General features: G+C 40.1%; 1 long non-coding RNA gene across 1 annotated transcript in view; it reads right to left on the minus strand.

Annotated features, from left to right (window-relative positions):
- LOC122794463 overlaps positions 1–23,843 on the minus strand; it is a 337,683-nt gene extending 313,840 nt beyond the window's left edge. Inside the window, exon 1 of the long non-coding RNA XR_006363645.1 lies at positions 23,695–23,843. This is a non-coding gene — a long non-coding RNA (uncharacterized LOC122794463). The remainder of the gene's footprint in view (positions 1–23,694) is intronic.
- Between the last annotated feature and the right edge of the window lie 2,731 nt (positions 23,844–26,574).

Consider the following 26,574-nt stretch of genomic DNA (forward strand, 5'->3'; position numbering starts at 1 on the left):
ATCAGTCCTCAACCCTTATGCAATTATTTGACTGAAAACCACACTTATATCTGTAACTATACAGAGACTGGACATTCTGTGATAATCTGTACAGTTGTCGGGTATAACTGAATTACATACCAACTAAAGCACATAACTCATAACCTCTTACTGCCAAAAATGTGGACCAAGCAATAAATACTGTGGATACAAAGGTGCAAATAGCAACACATTTTACATATTCTTCTACAAATCTAGAAAAGTGATGCAATAACAGGTTTTACATTAGCACAGACGTTCTGAAAGTTATGAAGTATGAAACACAAATGTCATTTTCTGATTGCAGTCCGCAATGCTTTGGCTAAGATTTGCCAAACAAACACAATTTATGAGAAGCAAACCAAAATCATGAGACAACAATCTAAAACTTCTGCAAAAGCGTACAGTTGAGAGGTTTTATAAAGCGGTCTTTAACTTTTAATGCTACAGTAACAATACTGTTGTGATGTATACATTCCACATCCTGCTCGCATCCATGCTAATCTACTTTCATGGGCTCTAACATTCAGATCATGATCTGCCTCAACTGTGGAAAAAAACAGAACAGAATACCATTATGAATGCCAAGCCTGACTATATGCAGCTTTAAACTATCACAAGTAATGTCTGAAAGTCATACTTACACATCTGTGGGGTGCCACCAGTCTGACATTCCTCGAGCCAATGGTTGAGGGTATCCCTCCTCTTCATCCTGAGGTCCCATTAGTGGTTCCAACACTGTTCATCAGTGTGGGGGATACTGGTAGCACTGCTCAGAGCCTGTGCCAGACTATTCCATGCCTCTGTCCTTGACTGTGAGCCATGATAGTGTCTCTGCAGGACCTGAGGCCCATAGTCATTCACTAGGAGTCCAACAAACACTTTGGACTCCTGAACACTCCACCTTTGAGCCCTAAATCACAAAACCTCTCCAGAAATGTCTTTCATGTGTGTCACAGAGCAAGACCAATGTAGAATGATAGTTTCCTGCCAATTCCACATATTGCGTTTACTCAGAGGGCACACTTTTTGATTTGGCAACATTTGAAAAAGCTGCACGTCACTTATCATCGTGCAAACAGGATGCAAAGGGTGCCACATGTTTGCACGATGGTAAGTGATGCAGAAGTTTGGTAACTAATGCAATTTCTATGTTATTTGAGATACAGGCAATTCAGTAACTGTGTTTGTCCAATGGGAAGTGCGTGCCAAGCCACATAGAATATACTTGCCTGAACATAGTACACATTATACCCACAGTCATACTTTTGCTATTAACTAGACAATACATAGATTAATAAATAATTACATAACTGACCAAATATTACTGTGTCAGTCCTAAGTCATATAAATATTATATAAGCTACACTAGGTCAACTGCTTTAAGTGAGAGTGACTATAATGTGAATAGGAACAACATTAAAATTGAATGGCATACACTGTATTCGAACCCTGGAGCATATAGATGTTAGTCCTACACTTACAGCTATTTCTGCAGGAAAGTTGGGAAATCTCTTCTCTCTGTGCCAGTTCATTGCTATATACTTCAAAGTAACAACATTAAAACAAAGACTGTACACCTTGTACTTGAACCCAAGACCATTTAGACTTCGGTCCTAGACTTAACACCTACTGCACTAGAGTAAGTTACATAACATCCTGTATGTTAGTATTTATTGTTAAGTTCTCACTATTAACTGCAGCTCAACAGCTCTTAGGTTTGTGTGATGCACATTTACATTAATAGAAAGCATCCAGTTTTTATTTTTGGCTGTCTTGGTGCTGTCTGCTACTTGCGTGGTCCAGTCATCCACTTTGCACAATGCCACTCTACATGCAAAACTGATTAGCATAGCCAAACCTGTTTGTGCTAAGCAGCACATCATACAAACAATGCCCCCTCCCCATTACCCACTAAAGTAAGACAGAAGAAGAAGACAATAAAGGGGAGAAATACAGTTTGTTACTACACAAGAGATATCTCTGCAGAAGTCTGGATTTCAAATCTCACTCCAATGCGCCTTCAGAAAACAGGATAGATGCCTTATCTCTGTTTGCCACACAAACAGCTTGGCAGCAAATACTTTAAATTATTCATCACACAACAATCTTCCATAATGTATTTTATCTGATATCAAGCCATCACCTGTTATTTATACATGTATTATATGAAATAGATTTGGATGTACTGCACTTTGTGATCACACAACCTGTTAGGACTATTGCTTAAAATTATACCAATCTGGGTTGCTTGGCCATTAAGCAGTTATCTGACCAATATTCAGAGATATGCAGTGTGAAAGACGGTCCATCTCATTTACCTTACGTATATTAACTGGGAATAGCATGATATGCAGTTGTCAGTAAATGAAGGCCAGGTTGGATGGCACAAAAAAGCATACACTGCTCTTTTGGTGGTGGGAGCAAAGGTTAATTCCTGTTATGGTACATGCAAGAGTACACTGTTTTTTCAAGGTGGTGGACCAAGCTAAGCTCATGTTATGGCACAACGTCTCTATGTAAAGAATTCCATTACAAACATATGAAGCTAAACTGAGGCTATGCATTGATCATCGGTACTTTGGAGAGTTATGAATGTGTGAATCTTGCATGGCTCAAGGCTACTATTTTCTAATGGACACACAAGTGAAATAACTCTCTGCTGTCACATGTTACTTGACTTTCTGTACACATCTTCCACTTTTTAACTGCTTACTGTACCATGTGATGAAATACAAGTAGATGCCATAATAGCATTACACATTACAATACATGTTCAGGACTCACCTTGTAAATGCTGTGTCTGTACTCCACACTTTGTGAAATCTTAAGGAAAAAACAGTATGGAGTCTGCATGGATGCTTTATATCTTGTTGAACAGCTTCACAAGATTGGCTGATTAACATGCAGCTCAGCTGCTTATGCAGTAATTAGCATCTCTAGAGCACAGACTAAAACTGATGCAGTCCATTAATAATGTACTCCATTCTAAAAAGGCAAATGTGTAGCTAGCCAAACTGATGTTGAGGGGAGTGAGGACATTGTTTACCTCACTAAGACAACTGCATTGCTTCACAGTATATCTCTACAGAAGAGTATTGCACTCCAGCAGGTATGTTCCCATTTTGTTACTTACATAATGCATATGCTGGAATGTAGTTAATAATAAATGTGAAGTAATGGCTTTCATACTTTAATCTGTATACATTACTTAGAAGTGTAATGATGACATGGCCTTGGTTGTCAGGCCATTTCACAGGTACACATCACTGAGAATATACATGGACAGGTCCTTTGTTAGCACCTTTACCATTTCAAAGATGTTTTGTTGGCACAATGGGTCCTTAGCCTGTCATTTTGTTTGGGGGGGGGGGGGCAAAGATGAGTTAGTGCTAGGGCACTAACTAGACTGGGCCTCCTGCCTCCCCCACACAACACTCTGTGCAAGTGATGATAACTGTGCCATATCTCTGATTTCTCTCTTTTGGATTCAGGGAAACTAAAGCTTTGTGTCAGATGCACAGGGTGCTTAGCTACATTATTGCTTAGTATATCTACATATGTGTTGTTTAAATGATAATTGTACCTGTGAATTATATTTCCCTTGCCAAGTTGTACAATGGTTAGCATCATCATTTCCCTACTTTATAGAGTATTCTCTTGTAAGGGTTGTGAAGTCAACAACTGCAATGTGTCTCATTACTTTCTAACTTTTCTCTTTAATGATTATCCAGTACAAACGTATGGTGCACATCATAAATCAGGTCATCACATTCAGATCTCTGGAATGCATGACAGCGCTGTAGTATATTCTCATCAGAACAGTAAAGTATCATGCTCTCTGTTGTATGTTGCTCACCAGAAACATGCATCTGCAGGACACCCCACAGGGCTTTCTCATCAAGCTAACATAGAGCCTATAAAGCATGCCATGATATATGTGTACAGATTAAAACACATGTCAATTTAATCTGTCTTGTATTGTATGATGTGATGTCTGCCTGACATCCAGGCCACTGGCTGATCATGCCCTAGTGAGATACATACATATACAATACTCTGATATAGCTGATGACATCAACATTGTCTGTTGAGCATATAGGAATAACAGTGTCCCACCTTCTTCTTCTTTCGGCTGCTGCCGTTAGGGGTCGCCACAGCAGATCAACTGTTTCCATTTCCTCCTGTCCTCTGCATCTTGCTCTGTCACACCAACCACCTGCATATCCTCTCTCACCACATCCATAAGCCTTATCTTAGGCCTTCCTCTTTTCCTGTTACCTGGCAGCTTCATCCTTAGCATCTTTTTCCCAATATACTCTGCATCCTTCCTCAGCACATGTCCAAACCAATGTAATCTTGCCTCTCTGACTTTGTCTCCAAACCTTCCAACCTGGGCTGACCCTCTAATATGCTTATTCCTAATCCTGTCCATCCTCGTTACACCCAGTGCATATCTTAACATCTTCAACTCTGCCACGTCAAGCTCTGACTCCTGCCTTTTTGTCAATGCCACTGTCTCCAACCCATATAACATAGCTGGTCTCACTACCCTCATGTAGACCTTCCCTTTCACTCTTACTGGTACTCGTCTGTCACAAATTACTCCTGACACTCTTCTCCACCCACTCCATCCTGCCTGTACTCTCTTCTTCACCTCTCTTCCACACTCACCATTACTCTGAACTGTTGATCCCAAGTACTTAAACTAATTCACCTTCGCCACCTCTACTCCCTGCATCCTCACCATTCCTCTATCCTTCCTCTCATTCACACATATATTCTGTCTTAGTCCTGCTGACCTTCATTCCTCTTCTCTCTAGAGCATATCTCCACCTCTCCAGGGTCCCCTCCACCTGTTCCCTACTCTCACTACAGATCACAATGTCATCTGCAAACATCATAGTCCACGGGGACTCCTGTCTGATCTCGTCTGTCAACCTGTCCATCACCATTGCAAATAAGAAAGGGCTCAGAGCTGATCCTTGATGTAATCCCACCTCCACCTTAAGCGCATCCATCACTCCCACCGCAGACCTCACCGCTGTCACACTACCCTCGTACATATCTTGTACCACTCTTACATATTTCTCTGACACTCCCGACTTCCTCATACAATACCACAACTCCTCTCTAGGCACCCTGTCATATGCTTTCTCTAAATCCACAAAGACACAATGCAACTCCTTCTGACCTTCTCTGTACTTCTCCATCAACACTCTCAGAGCAAACATCACATCTGTAGTGCTCTTTCCTGGCATAAAACCATACTGCTGATCACTAATCATCACCTCCCTTCTTAACCTAGCTTCCACTACTCTTTCCCATAACTTCATGCTGTGACTGATCAGTTTAATCCTTCTGTAGTTACGACAGCTCTGCACATCACCCTTATTCTTAAAAATCGGTACCAAAACACTTTTTCTCCATTCCTCAGGCATCCTCTCGCTTTCCAAGATTTCATTAAACAATCTAGTTAAAAGTTCCACTGCCATTTCACCTAAACACCTCCATGCTTCCACAGGTATGTCATCTGGACCAACAGCCTTTCCATTCTTCATTCTCTTCATAGCTATCCTTACTTCCTCCTTGCTAATCCACTGCACTTCATGATTCACTATCCGCACATCATCCAATCTTCTCTCCCTCTCATTCTCTTCATTTATCAACCCCTCAAAGTACTCTTTCCATCTGCTCAACACACTCTCCTCGCTTGTGAGTACATTTCTCTCATTATCCTTTATCACCCTTACCTGCTGCACATCTTTACTAGCTCAGTCCCTCTGTCTAGCCAATTGCTACAGGTCCTTTTCTCCCTCCTTAGTGTCCAACCTTTTATACATCTCTTCATACGCCTTATCCTTAGCCTTTGCCACCTCTTTCTTTGCCATGCACCTCATCTCCTTATACTCTTGTCTACTTTCTTCATCTCTTTGACAATCCCACTTCTTCTTCACCATCCTCTTTCTCTGTATACTCTCCTGTACTTCTTCATTCCACCACCAGGTCTCCTTGTCCTCCTTCCTCTTTCCAGATGTCACACCAAGCACCCTTTTAGCCATCTCTCTTACTAGCTCTGCTGTAGTTACCCAGCTATTTGGTAACTCTTCACTGCCACCCAGTGCCTGTCTTAACTCTTCCCTGAACATCACCTCACAATTACCCTTTTTCATTTTCCACCATTTGATCCTTTTGAAGACAGAAGAAGACAATAAAGGGGAGAAATACAGTTTGTTACTACACAAGAGATATCTCTGCAGAAGTCTGGATTTCAAATCTCACTCCAATGCGCCTTCAGAAAACAGGATAGATGCCTTATCTCTGTTTGCCACACAAACAGCTTGGCAGCAAACAACTTTAAATTATCCATCACACAACAATCTTCCATAATGTATTTTATCTGATATCAAGCCATCACCTGTTATTTATACATGTATTATATGAAATACATTTGGCTGTACTGCACTTTGTGATCACACAACCTGTTAGGACTATTGCTTAAAATTATACCAATCTGGGTTGCTTGGCCATTAAGCAGTTATCTGACCAATATTCAGAGATATGCAGTGTGAAAGACGGTCCATCTCATTTACCTTATGTATATTAACTGGGAATAGTATGATATGCAGTTGTCAGTAAATGAAGGCCAGGTTGGATGGCACAAAAAAGCATACACTGCTCTTTTGGTGGTGGGAGCAAAGGTTAATTCCTGTTATGGTACATGCAAGGGTACACTGTTTTTTCAAGGTGGTGGACCAAGCTAAGCTCATGTTATGGCATAACGTCTCTATGTAAAGAATTCCATTACAAACATATGAAGCTAAACTGAGGCTATGCATTGATCATCGGTACTTTGGAGATCTGAATGTGATGACCTGATTTATGATGTGCACCATACGTTTGTACTGGATAATCATTAAAGAGAAAAGTTAGAAAGTAATCTTGCATGGCTCAAGGCTACTATTTTCTAATGGACACACAAGTGAAATAACTCTCTGCTGTCACATGTTACTTGACTTTCTGTACACATCTTCCACTTTTAACTGCTTACTGTACCATGTGATGAAATACAAGTAGATGCCATAATAGCATTACACATTACAATACATGTTCAGGACTCACCTTGTAAATGCTGTGTCTGTACTCCACACTTTGTGAAATCTTAAGGAAAAAACAGTATGGAGTCTGCATGGATGCTTTATATCTTGTTGAACAGCTTCACAAGATTGGCTGATTAACATGCAGCTCAGCTGCTTATGCAGTAATTAGCATCTCTAGAGCACAGACTAAGACTGATGCAGTCCATTAATAATGTACTCCATTCTAAAAAGGCAAATGTGTAGCTAGCCAAACTGATGTTGAGGGGAGTGAGGACATTGTTTACCTCACTAAGACAACTGCATTGCTTCACAGTATATCTCTACAGAAGAGTATTGCACTCCAGTAGGTATGTTCCCATTTTGTTACTTACATAATGCATATGCTGGAATGTAGTTAATAATAAATGTGAAGTAATGGCTTTCATACTTTAATCTGTATACATTACTTAGAAGTGTAATGATGACATGGCCTTGGTTGTCAGGCCATTTCACAGGTACACAGCACTGAGAATATACATGGACAGGTCCTTTGTTAGCACCTTTACCATTTCAAAGATGTTTTGTTGGCACAATGGGTCCTTAGCCTGTCATTTTGTTTGGGGGGGGGCAAAGATGAGTTAGTGCTAGGGCACTAACTAGACTGGGCCTCCTGCCTCCCCCACACAACACTCTGTGCAAGTGATGATAACTGTGCCATATCTCTGATTTTTCTCTTTTGGATTCAGGGAAACTAAAGCTTTGTGTCAGATGCACAGGGTGCTTAGCTACATTATTGCTTAGTATATCTACATATGTGTTGTTTAAATGATAATTGTACCTGTGAATTATATTTCCCTTGCCAAGTTGTACAATGGTTAGCATCATCATTTCCCTATTTTATAGAGTATTCTCTTGTAAGGGTTGTGAAGTCAACAACTGCAATGTGTCTCATTACTTTCTAACTTTTCTCTTTAATGATTATCCAGTACAAACGTATGGTGCACATCATAAATCAGGTCATCACATTCAGATCTCTGGAATGCATGACAGCGCTGTAGTATATTCTCATCAGAACAGTAAAGTATCATGCTCTCTGTTGTATGTTGCTCACCAGAAACATGCATCTGCAGGACACCCCACAGGGCTTTCTCATCAAGCTAACATAGAGCCTATAAAGCATGCCATGATATATGTGTACAGATTAAAACACGTCAATTTAATCTGTCTTGTATCGTATGATGTGATGTCTGCCTGACATCCAGGCCACTGGCTGATCATGCCCTAGTGAGATACATACATATACAATACTCTGATATAGCTGATGACATCAACATTGTCTGTTGAGCATATAGGAATAACAGTGTCCCACCTTCTTCTTCTTTCGGCTGCTGCCATTAGGGGTCGCCACAGCAGATCAACTGCTTCCATTTCCTCCTGTCCTCTGCATCCTGCTCTGTCACACCAACAACCTGCATATCCTCTCTCACCACATCCATAAACCTTATCTTAGGCCTTCCTCTTTTCCTGTTACCTGGCAGCTTCATCCTTAGCATCTTTTTCCCAATATACTCTGCATCCTTCCTCAGCACATGTCCAAACCAACGTAATCTTGCCACTCTGACTTTGTCTCCAAACCTTCCAACCTGGGCTGACCCTCTAATATGCTTATTCCTAATCCTGTCCATCCTCGTTACACCCAGTGCATATCTTAACATCTTCAGCTCTGCCACGTCAAGCTCTGACTCCTGCCTTTTTGTCAATGCCACTGTCTCCAACCCATATAACATAGCTGGTCTCACTACCCTCATGTAGACCTTCCCTTTCACTCTTACTGGTACTCGTCTGTCACAAATTACTCCTGACACTCTTCTCCACCCACTCCATCCTGCCTGTACTCTCTTCTTCACCTCTCTTCCACACTCACCATTACTCTGAACTGTTGATCCCAAGTACTTAAACTAATTCACCTTCGCCACCTCTACTCCCTGCATCCTCACCATTCCTCTATCCTTCCTCTCATTCACACACATATTCTGTCTTAGTCCTGCTGACCTTCATTCCTCTTCTCTCTAGAGCATATCTCCACCTCTCCAGGGTCACCTCCACCTGTTCCCTACTCTCACTACAGATCACAATGTCATCTGCAAACATCATAGTCCACGGGGACTCCTGTCTGATCTCGTCTGTCAACCTGTCCATCACCATTGCAAATAAGAAAGGGCTCAGAGCTGATCCTTGATGTAATCCCACCTCCACCTTAAACGCATCCATCACTCCCACCGCAGACCTCACCGCTGTCACACTACCCTCGTACATATCTTGTACCACTCTTACATATTTCTCTGACACTCCCGACTTCCTCATACAATACCACAACTCCTCTCTAGGCACCCTGTCATATGCTTTCTCTAAATCCACAAAGACACAATGCAACTCCTTCTGACCTTCTCTGTACTTCTCCATCAACACTCTCAGAGCAAACATCACATCTGTAGTGCTCTTTCCTGGCATAAAACCATACTGCTGATCACTAATCATCACCTCCCTTCTTAACCTAGCTTCCACTACTCTTTCCCATAACTTCATGCTGTGACTGATCAGTTTAATCCTTCTGTAGTTACGACAGCTCTGCACATCACCCTTATTCTTAAAAATCGGTACCAAAACACTTTTTCTCCATTCCTCAGGCATCCTCTTGCTTTCCAAGATTTCATTAAACAATCTAGTTAAAAGTTCCACTGCCATTTCACCTAAACACCTCCATGCTTCCACAGGTATGTCATCTGGACCAACAGCCTTTCCGTTCTTCATTCTCTTCATAGCTATCCTTACTTCCTCCTTGCTAATCCACTGCACTTCATGATTCACTATCCGCACATCATCCAATCTTCTCTCCCTCTCATTCTCTTCATTTATCAACCCCTCAAAGTACTCTTTCCATCTGCTCAACACACTCTCCTCGCTTGTGAGTACATTTCTCTCATTATCCTTTATCACCCTTACCTGCTGCACATCTTTACTAGCTCAGTCCCTCTGTCTAGCCAATTGCTACAGGTCCTTTTCTCCCTCCTTAGTGTCCAACCTTTTATACATCTCTTCATACGCCTTATCCTTAGCCTTTGCCACCTCTTTCTTTGCCATGCACCTCATCCCCTTATACTCTTGCCTACTTTCTTCATCTCTTTGACAATCCCACTTCTTCTTCACCATCCTCTTTCTCTGTATACTCTCCTGTACTTCTTCATTCCACCACCAGGTCTCCTTGTCCTCCTTCCTCTTTCCAGATGTCACACCAAGCACCCTTTTAGCCATCTCTCTTACTAGCTCTGCTGTAGTTACCCAGCTATTTGGTAACTCTTCACTGCCACCCAGTGCCTGTCTTAACTCTTCCCTGAACATCACCTCACAATTACCCTTTTCATTTTCCACCATTTGATCCTTGGTGCTGCCCTCACACTCATCCTCCTCTTCTTGATCACCAATGTCATCCTACAAACCACCATCCTATACTGCCTAACTACACTTTCCCCTGCCACCACTTTACAGTCTCCAATCTCCTTCAGATTGGCCCTTCTACATAAGATATAATCCACCTGTGTGCATCTTCCTCCACTCTTGTATGTCACCCTATGCTCCTCTCTTGTTAAAATATGTATTCATCACAGCCATGTCCATCCTTTTCGCAAAATCCACTACCATCTGACCTTCTGCATTCCTTTGCTTAACACCATACTCTCTTCACCAACATGCCCATTGAAATCTGCTCCAATCACCAGTCTCTCACCCTTGGGTACAGTCATCACCACTTCATCCAACTCACTCCAAAATTTTTCTTTCTCATCCATTGCACACCCAACTTGTGGCGCATATGGACTAACAACATTTATCATTACACCATCAATTTCCAGCTTCATAAACATCACTCTATCCAACACTCTTTTTACCTCCAAAAGACTCTTAGCATACTCTTCCTTCAGGATAATGCCTACGCCATTTCTCCTCCCATCCACACCATGATAAAACAATTTGAAACCACCTCCAATACACCTAGCCTTGCTTCCCTTCCATCTGGTTTCTTGCACACACAATATACCAACCGTCCTTCGGTTCATCATATCAGCTAGCTCCCTCCCTATACCAGTCACACTGCCAACATTCAAAGTTCCGACCCTCACTATCACAGTCCTAGCCCTTACCTGCCTTCGGGCATGCCTTCTGCCTCTTCTCCTCCTTCGGCCAACAGTAGCCCAATTTCCGCCAGCACCCTGTTGGCCAACAGTACTGGTGGTGGTCATTGTTAACCCAGGCCTCGACTGATCCAGTATGGGTTTCTGTACAGTTTTCTGCATGTGTGATGTGGCACAATTTTACACCGGATGCCCTTCCTGACACAACCCTCCCCATTTATCCGGGCTTGGGACCGGCACAAAGAAATGCACTGGCTTGTGTATCCCCAGTGGCTGCACAGTGTCCCACCTGCTGGTGTAAAATGCTGTGTGCAATATCAAGTTACAGCTAACTCACACACCTGTACAAAGTTGACTGCAATGAGAATAGAATCCTGACCTATCTAAGTACACAGACTACAGATCACTGAATGAAACACACGTACCACGGCTCACATCTGACTTGTGCTGTGTCAGACAACCCTTTACAGCTGATGACATCAGCAGTGTCTATTGAGGACAAGATATGTGTCCCACCTGTTGGTATAAAATGCTCTCTGTAATATCAGGTTAAAGCTCACTCACACAGACACAAAGACACACACACACATCTGACTGCAGTGAGATTAGAATCCCTACCTAAGTAGGCAGACTACATACAGAGTACTTAATGCATGTGCCATAGCACAAGTCCAACTTATAGAGGTGTGCATGTGAACTTATAGTAGATGACATCAGCAGGCCCTGTGAGAGACAACAGCTTGGGGGGGCCATATGGAATGAATGTGTAAGGATGAGCAGCTATAAAAAAAAACAAATAGCCAGCCATTGGAGAGGTAACTTTAGGATACCACTTGTACTTTGCTATCTAGAATCACACACACCCAGGTGACTTCAGTGAGATTAGAACCCCTACCTAAGTGCATAGACTATAGAGCACAGTTCTTAACGCACATGCCACAACACAAGTCTGACTTATGCAGAAGTTCATAGGTTCATAGGTAGGTACTAAGCTATCTGTCCGAAGGCATTTATAAGCATAGCCAGAATGTGTTGGCTTTCGCCGCCCCCTTAGATTAGTTCCCTGTGCCTCTGTCCAGCAGAGCTATCAAAGTGATCCCTGGGGTAAACTTTCTGTTTCCTATCCACTCATCAAGGTTTCTCTTGAAGAGGGTTAGCGAGGAGCTCTGCCTAATGTAGATTGGAATCTTGTTCCAGAGCATTGGAAGTCTCTGGGACAGGAATCTATCCCTCTAGCACATCCTATTTATTGTTGTGGTGAGGTTTAGATCCCTAGAGCTTGTGGCTCGAGGGGATATGGTTTTCTTTAGGTGGAGCATGTCCATCAATTCTGGGTTGGACATGGCCTTGTATGTCAGGTAGAGATCACCTCTGAGTAGGCGGTATGCAACAGAGTACAGCTGGAGTTTCTTCAGTCGAGCTGCATAGAGCATCTGCTTGAGGTCAGTGATCCTTTTGGTGAGGTACTTCTGTGGTCTTTCCAGTTGTTGCAGGTGTCTTGTAAGGTACATCCCAAATGGGGCATTGTACTCTATGATGGGTCTGATGAGTGATGCGTAGAGGGGCCCAATGACCTCTTTCAATGTGGATGCAAACCCTTTTGTGATTAGGTGGTCCACATAGAAGGATTTTCTAACCACTTTGGCTATGTGATTATCAAAGGAGAGGTTAATATCTACTTGGGTCCCCAGATCCCTTATTATGTCTTTTGTATTTAGGGGGCTACCACCTATGTGGTAGTTTGTGGGTACTTTGTCATGCTTGTCTGTGTTTCTTGGTACTTCATCAGTTATCTGAGCAGTGCCAGTGCCATAACAGTAACTAGCAATGGTCCCCCCACAAGAACAGTATATGGCCATTTGTGCCATCCAACCTGGCCTTCACTTGCTGGCAAATGCATATCATATAACTCCCAGTTAATATCTGCACATATTTTAAGGCCAGGGAAATTGAATACCTTACACAATTGAATGTCTCACAGTACTATTACTAATTACTGCTCCAACCTACTAAATACAGGGATATGCCATAATTTCATTCAAAAACTATACTCTAGATTCAGGACTGACCTTGCAAATGCAGCAGTGGACACCTTTTGAGTTCAGGGATGACTCTGTCTGAGGCAAGCAGTACACATCCAGTACACAGGGAGGTACAGGTTGTGTGAGTTGCCTGGCATCAATTTTACTATGTGTGCAAGTACAAGAAAGGTATTAGGCACCTAGGTAGTCAGTGAATGTGCGATGCATTGTCTTTTAGCCAAAGCAAGGGCATACTGAGCACACCTACATCTGCCTGCAGGTACAGCAGCTGGTTGTTTTCCCTCTGAGTCCTCTTCTGACTGTGGATGTGGTGACCTAGGCATTGGTGAGGATGTGTATCCCTTCCCCTAGCTGATCCTGCTGCAGCTGTTTCTGGAAGATCAGACTGTGTAACATAGCACATACTGTGAAGACTTTAAAAACTCACTTAGAACACACTTAAAGAATAAGTGGCTATGCCCATGTATTACATAAGTCCTCAAATTATTCCACTTATATACCTAACTTCCTAATATACCTACTGTAATATATATTACAGTCTAGGTCTTCTCCTAATGTTGATTGAATTTGTATACTTATTCTGTTATTAACCATGTGTAGCTATTTTTTCCTGTATATATAGGTCTTGTTATGTCTTCTGATATATACTGTATTTTAACATAGTGTTTGAAAATTCTCTGTATACTGTATTTTAACATATTGTGGAAAATTTTACTTACTGTGGAGCTTTTCTCCCTGGGCCTCTGCTGAAAATGGACCTGTGTCCAGTCAGACCATCCCGGTTGACAAATGTAAAATATAATAAATAGATAAATAAAATAAATAAACATGTCTCTGGATTATACTGCAGAGCTGTACCAGATAAATCTAAGTACTGGAACTATGACTTCAACAGCCCAAACACATGCTCTAATGTGTTTCTGTTTGCCTCATTATGGTTTTCTTCTGTGGGTGTGTGTGCACTTCTGATGGTTGTCATGACCCACAGTTCTAGTGCATAGCCAGCATCTCCCAGTAAATGACCCTATTGGATGCCCCCCTAGCAAATATCTGATACAGCTGTGATGTGTGCCAGATATGGGAGTCATGATAACTGCCAGGGTTGTCAGCACACACATTCAAGATTATTCTCTGGGCATTGCACACATCCTGGCAGCTGACAGATTGGGATCCTTTGCAGTTCATGTAGATTCTACCCTGCTCACCAAGTGGTGCCTTGATGTGTATATGAGTGCAATCTGTGGCACCCAGTACTCCAGGGTAGTGCACTAAAGAGTATAACTGTTGCATATTGCTAGCCGTCTCCTCAGAACTACGGGGAAAACAGATGTGCTCACTGGCATGTATGAGCATAGCATCCAGGAATTAGTGGAGGATCCTGGATGCTGATGCCTGTGACACACCCATCATGTCCCTAGTTGGTCTTTGAAAAGTACATATAGCTAATATTTTAAGGGCTACACATACCTTAGTTTCCACTGGGATGGGTTCCCTTTGATTGGTTCTAGCTCTGAGTTGAGATCGACAAAGTTCACAGAGTTCTTGTGAGGTGTACCTGTCCAGCCTGTAGTGCTCTACAATCTCCAGGTCATGTAGCATCTGATAAATTACCCTGGGCCTGAACATTCTTCTCTTTCTCAGCCTTGGCCTACTGTCATCAGCACCAGAAGCATTGAGGTCAGCCTCTAGCATGTGCGGATGTAGAATAGCTGCAGCAACCACTAGCATTGCTTCACTTAAAATTTCCTTGTCTCTACTTCAATGGTATTGAAGCATTTAGGAAAAAATAAGAATGGAGGTTACATGGATGCTTTATAGCATGTTGAATAGTTGCATCTTGTTGGATTTGTTCATGAAAATGGAATTCACCTGCTTATACTGTAATTAGCATCTATTACAGACACCTGCTGCTTGTGCATCAGTGTGCTAGGTGCATCTCCATGCACTGCCATGCAGCTATACATAAATAAAGTAAGCATGGCAAAATTGTAATTACATTCCTCCATTCCCGTGATATCATGCAAACATTGAGTATAAAAAGGAAAGTTTGCCTACCCTATACTTGAACCCAGGACCTTCTACACTCTAGCCCTACACATACACATGGTGCCACAGGACTATTTATATAAAAAGTGCACCAAAAGCTGCCATTCATTCCTTCATTCCTTCATTTCCCATGAGGCACTACATGAACCATCGCTCAAACAAGGATATAAAAAATGTACAAAAATTATTTGAAATGGACAGAGAAGACACATTTTACAATGAAATCCCAAGGATGACACATAACCTGTGATTTGTGCATCGCTTACATGCACTTTCACCCTCCACAGACTGACCTGTACAACTTTGAAAGTGTAACCTGATGCACACCACTGATGTCATCACTCACTGTTGACATCCATCGAAAATAAAAACACCATGGAAATGCCTACATGAAGTGAACATCCCTACAGGGTTACTCTTTTTTTGGGATTCAGCAATTCCAATGAGTTTTACCTAATTTGCATCTTCACTGAGCTGACAGCCTGGAATCTACATGGTTAGTAACTGTGTCAGTGAAGAAACTGCACTGGAGCACAATGTTGTAAACACATGGAGGAAATTGCTTTCCCCATATATCTGCAACAAAGTACATATGCTTACATTACAAAATAATACTGTTTCAGGATGTGTATGCATTTTAGCAGCCTGCATTACATACAATTACATTTTCTTTTGGGGGTGGGGGAACAAAGGTACATTTATGTAATGGCGCTTAAAATGTATTTTTTTATTTTGTAACAATGATATTCTAGCATCCACAGTGTGTAATTAGGTCACAATATGTGTGGGGTTACATGTTAAGGTCAGTTCTGTAGAAACTTTAAGAGCTTGTACTTGCTCTTTCTTCCATGCAGACTCCTTTCTGTGCCTGTATTCAAAAACTTTCCAAATACACTGTCAATATGAACACAGAGTCTGCACGGTTGCTTTAGAGGTTGTTGAATTGCTTCATTAGCTTAAAATTCAGCTACTTATGCTGTAATTTGCATGCCATTAAAGTATCCATATTTGCATGTGAGTGCGTGCTGCTGCACACCACCACACAGAGTTTACTGACTCTAAAACTTTTCATTCTCATGTGTACATCGAGATACATTAGGCACATGGTAAAACTTATCTTGCTGGCTTTCATGAACCCCCCCCTACATTTATTTTTCTTTGTTATAAAAGCAATCTAATTACTGCCTAGGCATGGATATCACCTTTCAGCAAATTACATTCCCAGTTTAAACCATTATAAACTGATAAAACAAAAAGCATTAACAATTCTGGGTATGTCAACCTATCAGTAAATACAAAAACGGAAAGAGAGTCTCAACTTTCTGGAGCTGATTCTGCTGCACTTTCATGTACCTTTCTCAGATCTGCATGCAGGAGTTGGGTCTACATTCATGTGTTGATTCCTATAGTTGATAGATCCAGTGTTAGACGAGTTCATCTAAAGTGGGTTAGATACTGCTAACAATCCATGGTTGATTTAGTCCCTAGTGAACTTTTTTCACTTTTCTCCCAATCACACATCAGGCATGTATACAGGTGGCTGCCTTTGGGAGTTAGGGTGATGAGTGAGGAGGCATGCTAACACCGGCTCTGAAATGAAGAGATATCTTCAGACAAGAAGTAGCTTTGAGAGTCTTATTTAATTTTTAACCACCTTTCTGTTATTAAAACCTTAACTAAAATTGTAGCTAAAACTTTAACCTTTCTTTTTTGTGATACTGCAAAGCATCTTTCTACCACTATATTCTTTTGGAGAATATGGTACATCAACAGGGATGCTGCTAACTGTTTTTCTTGTGAGCCATGAGTTTTTAGACTGTTGAGATTTTTCATAAAGGCTTTTTTTTTACATTATGAGAACGAGGTATCATTGCTTTGTACTTAAGAAAATTAATTGGCTACATCTTGGTACCCTGCTGTTTTAAGTTATAAATGTATACTCTTTCACTTAACTGTAGATTGATTCACAATTAGAGGGAGAATATCATTCAGGTTAACCTCCTTCTCTCCATCCCACCTTCTTCTCTAAAGTGCAAGGATCATAACTTCACTGTCTGAGGCCCTAAAATTTGGCAATCTATTCCTACTATTATAAGAAACACTAATACTCTTTTTGATTTTACGAAAAACTACTATGACCATCTCTTTCAAGAGGGTGGTTGCCATTGCTTCCCTGGTATTACTTGACTTTAGTAAAAGATGTCACTATTTTTTAACCTTTACCTGTCTAAATTAGTTTATGACCACTATTAGTTGCACAGAGTTGTTCAACATATAATACTCTTTCTTTTTTCTTTCTTTCTTCTCCATTTTACTCATATCTTTCTCTCCACTCCATCTTTTTATTTAACCTATCACCCTTTCTATATTTTACTATCTTTCTCACAAACTCTTTACTGCTGCTTTCTCTCTTTTATTTCTTTTTTTATCTATACTTTCTCCCTTTCCTTTCTCACTCACTTTCTTCTACATCTTTCATCTTGCTTTCTTCTTTTTCTTCTTGTTCTTCACACATGTCACATTATTTCAATGCTATATTAATTTTTTCAAAATTTATTGTCAGGAAATGTGTTGTCTTTGTTATTCATGACTGTTAATGTATATAAATTTTTGCTTATAGTTATTGCACTTTATTGACATTTTATTATTCTTCTGTTTTTTCCTTAGTCTGGGCAGGGGATGAAAATGGTCCTTTTTCAATCAGCGATCACCCCTAGTTAACAGATTTAAACAAAATACAAATATAACTTTCCACCAAAAAAATACAGAACAAAGTAAAGCAAAAGGCTGAAATTCAGGACGAGAAGTTTTATTCAAGTCATAAAAATGTAAGTGCTTTCACAATACAATTCACTGCTTACTCAAATGATTGAATGGACATTCACAAATTCACCCCTGGCTTGACTAGCCTTTCCCTCCTCGAAAAAAGAGGCAGATCTAAGTGTACATACTGGTGAAGTGTAAATTTGGTCCCAAAATTCAGTTGCCTTGTATTTCCTAAGATCCTAAGGATTATGTAAGTAATGTGTTCTAACCATGTCTTCATTTCTGCATTTTATCTCATTCACCATGCATAATCAAGGATTAATTCTTAGAAAATAATCAAGTTGTTATTGATTTCTTGTTGATTAATTTATTAATAAGTATCTAATGGATTTCAGCCCGTCTCTGTGTTAATGGTTCTTTGGGCTAAAATTACCTAAATACCATTGAAATTGAAATCAAATTGCTTTTTAATGACACAGAAGACAGGAGTATGTGGTGATTTTAATGCTAACTTAGAAAATGAGGTAATATAAATGGACAGCTGCTGGTTTTACTAGTACCTGCAGGTCTATATCACATCACCGAAGAGGCATTGCAGGGAACGACTCTTCATCGACACATACACACCGAATGCAGAAAACTGCAAATGCTGACATCATCAATTTCTTTCTCTGGGAAAGAAATAGCTTGCCTCAAAACATAAACGCATCATTGCAAACATAACAAAGTCGGGGGCTTTGCCCCCCCACACCCCCCAGTGTGGGTGGCTGTGCCCCCCACTCCCCCTAACTAAATATACCAACTCTGAGATCGTACTAGTGGGGAAAACTGCAAACTTACAGGGATGGCCAGGCAATTTCTTTCCCAGGGAAAGAAATTGCTGATATCACCGTTCGTGGTTTTGTACGTTCACTGTCTATGTGTCGATGAAGAGGCGTTCGCTGCAATGCCTCTTCGAGTATTTGATATAGACCCACACCCGCACATAAGATTGTTTATATCATTATAAAATTATGTTAATGAATTGTGTATGGATTATAAGAAAAGGATACATTATTATGCAATATATGTATAATTATACTACTAATGTGCAGTTTTATATTGCAGGAAAATATATGAATAATGGTCCAGAGCTCCCTCATGTTCCCTTTTCCCTTCTGATGAACTTGAAATTAAAAGTTGGCATTTAAGTTCTGTTCTAGTGGATTGAAAATGAAAGGACTTAATGAGAAATTAAATACTGTCAGTGTTACATTTCCTTCAGTCTGACCAACACAGCAATGACAGCTTTAGTTACTGACTTACATAACAAACGTTAGCTGATAAGCCATTTGCTGCAAAAGCCACTCCAGCTCTGTGATTACAAGGGAAGGGATAGGTCTATTTTAATGGACATGAAGTCCATCTTACAACACATTATGCAAGCACTACTTTTTAAAGGCTAGTGCTTTCAACTGAATTAATAGAAATATAGATTGATAGACAGATTAATAGATAGACAGACAGAGATAGATATGATGATATTACTAATAAACTTATGAAATACAAGGCAACTGAGTCATGCGCCATTTTTTTCTTCAACTTCTTTTTCTTTTTAGGCTCTTTAAGAACTTGTTTAAGATCTTAAGCATCATGTGAATTTTCATTCATGACAGAACTGAAATTCTGTAAATATATTTCTAACTACACACAGGATTAAGTCAATTTATGTTAATTTCATTGCTGAGTGTTAAAGACAGCTCAGGTATGTTTGTGTTGCTAGTTCTCTATTTATTTCACTACAGCTGTCCAAATGCTTAATGACCTTTGCATAAACAAGTATAATCTACAATTTTTGGAGTAAGGTGCAGCTAAGAATTTATCCAAGGTTCAGTAATTGTAATAATGCTACTAGTCCTGTAACAACAACTATTGATCTTGACTAGTTGTGTATGTCTATTGTTCATGTTGTGTCATGGAAGAGCATTCTATGGTTATGATGTTGTTGGTTTGTAATAAGAAAGAAAAAAAAATTCTTGCAACCATTTACTTCTTGCCAACACCCACCCATATACTCGGGTCTATATCACAATGTCGAACTTACAAAAGTTTGATCGTTGTAATATCGAACCGTTATGTTCGAAACCCAACAAAACCAAAAGCACAGAACAGCAATTTTTTTTCTCAGAGAAAAAATTGCTGTTCCATAACAAAAAAAAAAAACAAATTTAACCTTAAACCTAAACTGAAGCAGGGGGGCTTCACCCCCCACCCCCCTACCCCAACGTGGGGGTTGTGCCCCCCACACTACCCCTACTTAAATATACCAACTCCGAGATTGCACCACAGTGGAGGAAATACAAAAGCCCCGAAAACAGCCCACCAATTTTTTTTTTCCCTGGGAAAAAATTAGATGTGCAGTGACTTCGCTATTTTCCACTTTCGGACTTTAGGGTTCGATATTACAATGTTCAAACTTGTTTCAGTTCAACGTTGTAATATAGACCCCGTATACTCTGCCTCTCTTTTCCAGAGGGCTAGGCTAGTCAAGCCAGGGGTGGATTTGTGAATACACACAGCCAATCATCTAGCTCCTTTTTGCAAGAATGTAAAGTATCACACGGCTTGAGTTACCGTGAGAGTCTATTCCAGAATTGGGGAAGGTGCTGCATAAGACTGCAAGTTGTAGCATTTAATGTGAGCCCATTTTAGCACAGAAGGTCTTTGACATCAGAGGGGAACTTGACAATGACTTCCAATTTACAGTCATCTGTGCACAAATCCTACATGCAAATCACCAACTCATATTTAATCCCCAAAAAATCAAATTTACTTTTACTCAAAATATCTATTACATGGAATACTCAAACATCCACCCCCTTGCACCACTTTACTCATGTGTGCTAACGCCCATCCTAACCCCTACTTCTAACCTTAATCCCACACCTTAGGATACTAAACACCCTTTCCCTAAGAATACAACTACACAAGGCAGGTAAATTCAGGCAAACACACCCTTCAAACACACCGGTACCAAAACGCAGCATATATCTCTACTCCTTATTGTAACCCTAACCTGCAACAATTGCACACACACACACACACACACACACACACACACACACACACACACACACACACACACGCATGCACATGCACACACACGCACACACACACACACACACACACACACACACACACACACACACACACACACACACACACACACACACACACAAACACTCAACTCTAATGCCGAAATTGTCATTACAAACAACAGTTTTGGCATCACTACCCATTGCCTTACACTTATCTTATATTTGATAATCCACAATTTGACTAACTCAACACTCAGCAAATGTGATCATTCATCCATTTTCACCATCAAAAAACAGTAGACAAAACAAATTTACTACCAAAACCTATGTATACAGGTATCTATATAGCTGACGGACTGTCAAATAACCGAGACCAAAAGAGCGAAGTTTCATATAACTGAAACTTCACTATGCCGATATTCAGATGACTGAACATTTGAAATGCCAACTGCTAGCTGAGCGGAACAGGAAATCTACTCATTTCTGCACTATAGTGCCAACTCAGAGTTGGTATATTTAAGTTGTAGGGGGGTTGGTGGTGTGCAGTGGTGTACAGCTTCCCTGCAAAAATGTACAATTTAAAATTAAAGTGAATGTGATTGCTGGTTTAACAAATCTCCACTGAATATGTATGCAGGGCACCTGCATGAATATTCAGTGGGATTTGTTATTTGTAAGCAGCTATTGGTTTGTGGGCAGGGTTTGGAGAGAGTTAGGCAGCTGTTTGGTAATTTAATTTGACAGGGCAGTGCTTAGATGGGATGAGTTGTTGCTTTTGTTTGTGCATTACGTGAGATTTAGGTTGCACCTTATTGGTTTTTTTTTTGACAGTCGGCTAAGTGGCTTTTCAGCCTTTTGAATTCTCGGTGTTATCTGTCTACTGACATTTCGATAATGTGATGTACACCCATGTATGTCTATATGTCTATATATATATATATATATGTGTGTGTGTGTGTGTGTGTGTGTGTGTGTGTGTGTGTGTGTGTGTGTGTGTGTGTGTGTGTGTGTACATATACACACATCAATTAAAGTCATTAAACAAATTGCACGTTTATTTTTAAGGGTGACCCAGATGTATTGTCTGGTTAAATGATATAATCAAAATCACACAGGTTTCAATGGCATAGCAGACTGGGAAAAATAAAAAAGGACTTCAAGGTAAAGCTCATTAGCAACTCACAGCCTTAGTCCTCTGCTAAACTGTCAAAATATAGGAACACAGTAATCTGTAAAATGTATAAAAAACTTCAGAAGAAAAACAAAGCAATTCATATGTACAAAAACAATTGTGAAAATCTAAATTTTGAATAAAAATTCAAATAAGCTAAGTTATCTAATGCATCTTAATTCTGCTGACTTTGTTTATGACATTGTTGTCCAGTGTTTTGTTAATGTTGTATAACAGAGATCATCGTTTATCTCCAGACTGCACTTCTTTGTGTACCGTCAAGGACAGATCTCCGGATTTCCACTGCAGAAGATGTATTATTAAATAACATAATCATAAAAAAGCTTATCAAATTCCTTAACATTTTAGTTAAATACTTGTGTACTATATGCATGAATAGTTAGGATGTTGTTCTGGCTAAGAGTCTTTGTAAGTTAAATAGTTGCGCAGCAGTACAATCTCCTGCATACGTGAGAGGTAGCTTCACAGACATTTAGGGTTCCAAACTGCAGCTCCTATATTGATCACACTGTGCTATTAATATTTGTTATAGTACCTCTGCATACAGTATGGCAAAATATTACCACTTCTCATGGAAAAACATAGTATTGTGTAAAATCATTTATGTATTTGATCTTAGTCATCAAGTTAAGACTCACTGACAATTTCCTGTTTACATTAGTTAGGTCCCCTCTCATTTAGTTAAACAGTGCACAGGCACACACACACACACACACACACACACACACACACACACACACACACACACACACACACACACACAAACACACACAGATTTTGTTTATTTTTAGGTGTATGTTATAGATTATATACAATTATAAACTGTAGCAGCCAAAATGCTAGTCTGATGCATACTACTAATTTTTGTATAGTTATTTTAAGCACATAGCAATACAGCCATGCAATTGTAATAGGTTAAGGCTGTGTAAGCATTCACATTAGGCTATCATATAAGTTTAATAGTCTGTGTTGCTAGGTTATTATTTGCTACATTTTCTGCCACTTAGTCCTGAGGCTGTGTTTTACTTTTTTCTTTTGTCTTTTAACAGCTTCTGCTTTTAATAACTAAAACAAATATGAGTGCCATCTATATAAATGCATACAACATGAAAAAGAGAAAAACCTACAGACACTGAACAACAAAATATGAATACACCAGATTCCCTGGAGAATGCAGTTAAGTTCTACATCATGATCCGTATCTGTTCCTAGATTTCTATACTCTACTAAACTTGAATATTTAATATTTATCTTTGATTAATGTAATTTAGATAGTTAATTCCTTACCCAACTATAGAGGACAGCTGCTATGATTCACACCTTCAAAATTGCTTTGCCACAGGAGAACTCTTCCACTCATCTGCATTTCTCTTTTTATCCAGTTTCTGTTGTTGTATGCATTTCTACACTTGGCAAATAAAACATATCTCCCTGTAAAGTGAACTGAATTATTATACAGAAGAAAAATAGTCCAGTGTGGTGCAACACATGAAGCTAGAATCCAACCCCCACCCCCTTTCACCCCAGAACACATAGTAAAAGGAGTACATTCAATGGACTACACTGCCACCCACAGTCATAAAGCCAGAACTAATGCTGGATACTGCAGAACTGTCTCTCTAAAATACATATACTTTGTAAGACCCGCTCATCAATTGAGTATCAAAATGTACAGCAAGTAATTGTAGGCAAGAATATGTTCCCATGTTAAAATATAATAGACACAATGACCTCTTAAATTTTTGTCAAACTGCAAATATAGAGAAATTTTCAACAAAGTATAACATTATAAGTAAGGGTTCAAGGACCACCTCAGGAAGCCAGTTTACAATTCAATAGAAATATTTCATTTTTTTCAGTCATGATCGGCAGCTAAATGGCCACTTAATTAGCCCCAATATATCTCTACATAGATAGATAGAGATATATATGGGGTAGATTTTTAAACTTATTTTTACAGTACGTTTCACAAATTTTTAAAAAAACTAAATATATTTGCATGAATGATGCAAGGGTGGACACTGAAGAACAGTGTCACGTACTGTACAAAATATAACTAATATGAATTACGTTTATCTTTGAATACATAACATTGTACAAAGTCCTTTCTTTTTTTCCATTTCTCCAGTCACAAAATGCAAAGTATTCAAACTAAATGATTCTGTCAGAAGATAATCGGTGGAAGAGTTAGAATGGAAATTATAGTCTCATTTTGATCATCTTTTAAGTTACTATAAGGGATGCAACTCAATCTAAAAGAAGCACACTGCTAAAAAAGTTTAGTCTGCATTCATATGCTTTCTTTTTTCCCTCCCATAAAGTCAACCATCAGCTCATCTTAGTATCCCTGTTTGATGCCAGGTTAACCTACCCTCTCTTAATCTCACACAGACGTATTCTACCACGGTTGGAGCCAACAAGAAGCATTAGGGTGCCCTGGGACCATACATCATCCCTGCTGCCATGGAGAGTTATAATGACCTGCACTCATATCCTCATATTTGTCCTTATGTCCGTAGGTGTGCATGTACAGTAGGTACCTGACTGCATTCCCTCCACACTGCCCGTAGGTGTGCATGTACAGTAGGTACCTGACTGCATTCCCTCCACACTGCCCACAGGTGTACATATACAGTAAGTACCTGACTGCATTCCCTCTACACTGCCCGTAGGTGTGCATGCACGGTAGATACCTTACTGCATTCCCTCCACACTGCCCATAGGTCTACATGTACAGTGGGTACCTGAACGCATTTCTTCCATACTGTCCATGGGTGTACATATACAGTAGGTACCTGACTGCATTCCCTCTACACTGCCCATAGGTGTGCATATACAGTAGGTACCTGACTGCATTCCCTCCACACTGCCTGTAGGTGTGCATGTACAGTAGGTACCTGACTGCATTCCCTCTACACTGCCCATAGGTGTGCATATACAGTAGGTCCCTGACTTCATTCCCTCCACATTGCCCGTAGGTGTGCATATACAGTAGGTCCCTGACTGCATTCCCTCCACACTGCCCATTGGTGTGCATATACAGTAGGTACCTGACTGCATTCCCTCCACACTGCCCATAGGTGTGCATATACAGTAGGTACCTGCCTGTATTTTTGCATCTTCAGGGTGGTATATGCTAGGTGCACATGGTCTTCAGATTACTAGCCTTGTAATTCCTATGATCCTATGATGATGTGATGGACTGGTGCCCTATCCAGATTAGCTGTCTGTCCTAAACTATATGAGTCCCAGATAGGCTCCAGCTACCCTAAGACACTGAACAGGATAAAATGGATATTACCTCCTCAAACAACACAAAAATTGAAAATTCACCAATACAAAATTACTAGGAATTATCATAGATAAGTTAAAATTGATTTGCACATTGAAAGTGCAGTCAAAAAGACACTGCAAACTAGGCTCTTTTTACAAAGCAAAGAACTTGCTAAGTGATCATAGTAAAAAAAAAATAGATGTTACCTCCCTTCTTCTTCCTACCCTCTTATATGCCTCAGCAATATTCACAAATCTCAACTCCTCTACCAAACACAAACTAGAAAACACCTACAAAAAATTAGCAAACTTAGCTGCAGCCTCTCAAACCACTCCCATCACTGTATGACACTCAATACCCTTAACTGGCTTGAACTTCTTCGACATAGCATCCTCTCACGGCAACTCACAGCACAAAAAATACTTTACCATCTACTTAAAACACATACACTGTCAAATCTCATCCAATGGCATGTACCAAATAGACTAAGATCCTCAGAACTTAAACTAAATTTTGCTAATAAATGTATTAATTATCATAGTGACTCACTATTTACTGTCGCCATCTCAAAGGTTCACAGGTTCATAGGTCAGTACTAGGCTATTGGCCCTAGGGCCTATGTAAGCCTAGCCAAAAAGATACCCTGGCTTTCACCACCCAAGAAAATTATTTTCCTGTGGTCCTGTCAAGCACAGCCACAGAGGTGATCCCTTGGGTGAATTTCTTATTTCCCATCCAATCATCAAGATTTTTCTTAAGAGTGCTAATGAGGAGCTTTGTTTGATATAGATAGGTAGTTTGTTCCAGAGTATGGGAAGTCTCGGGGACAGGAATCTATCTCTTCAGCATGTTCTGTTTATTGTAGTGACAAGGTTTAGGTCCCTAGAGCATGT

This window comes from Protopterus annectens, chromosome 2.part1 (genome assembly GCF_019279795.1).
Source record: "Protopterus annectens isolate FY-2018-M chromosome 2.part1, PAN1.0, whole genome shotgun sequence".
Classification (NCBI taxonomy): domain Eukaryota; kingdom Metazoa; phylum Chordata; order Ceratodontiformes; family Protopteridae; genus Protopterus; species Protopterus annectens.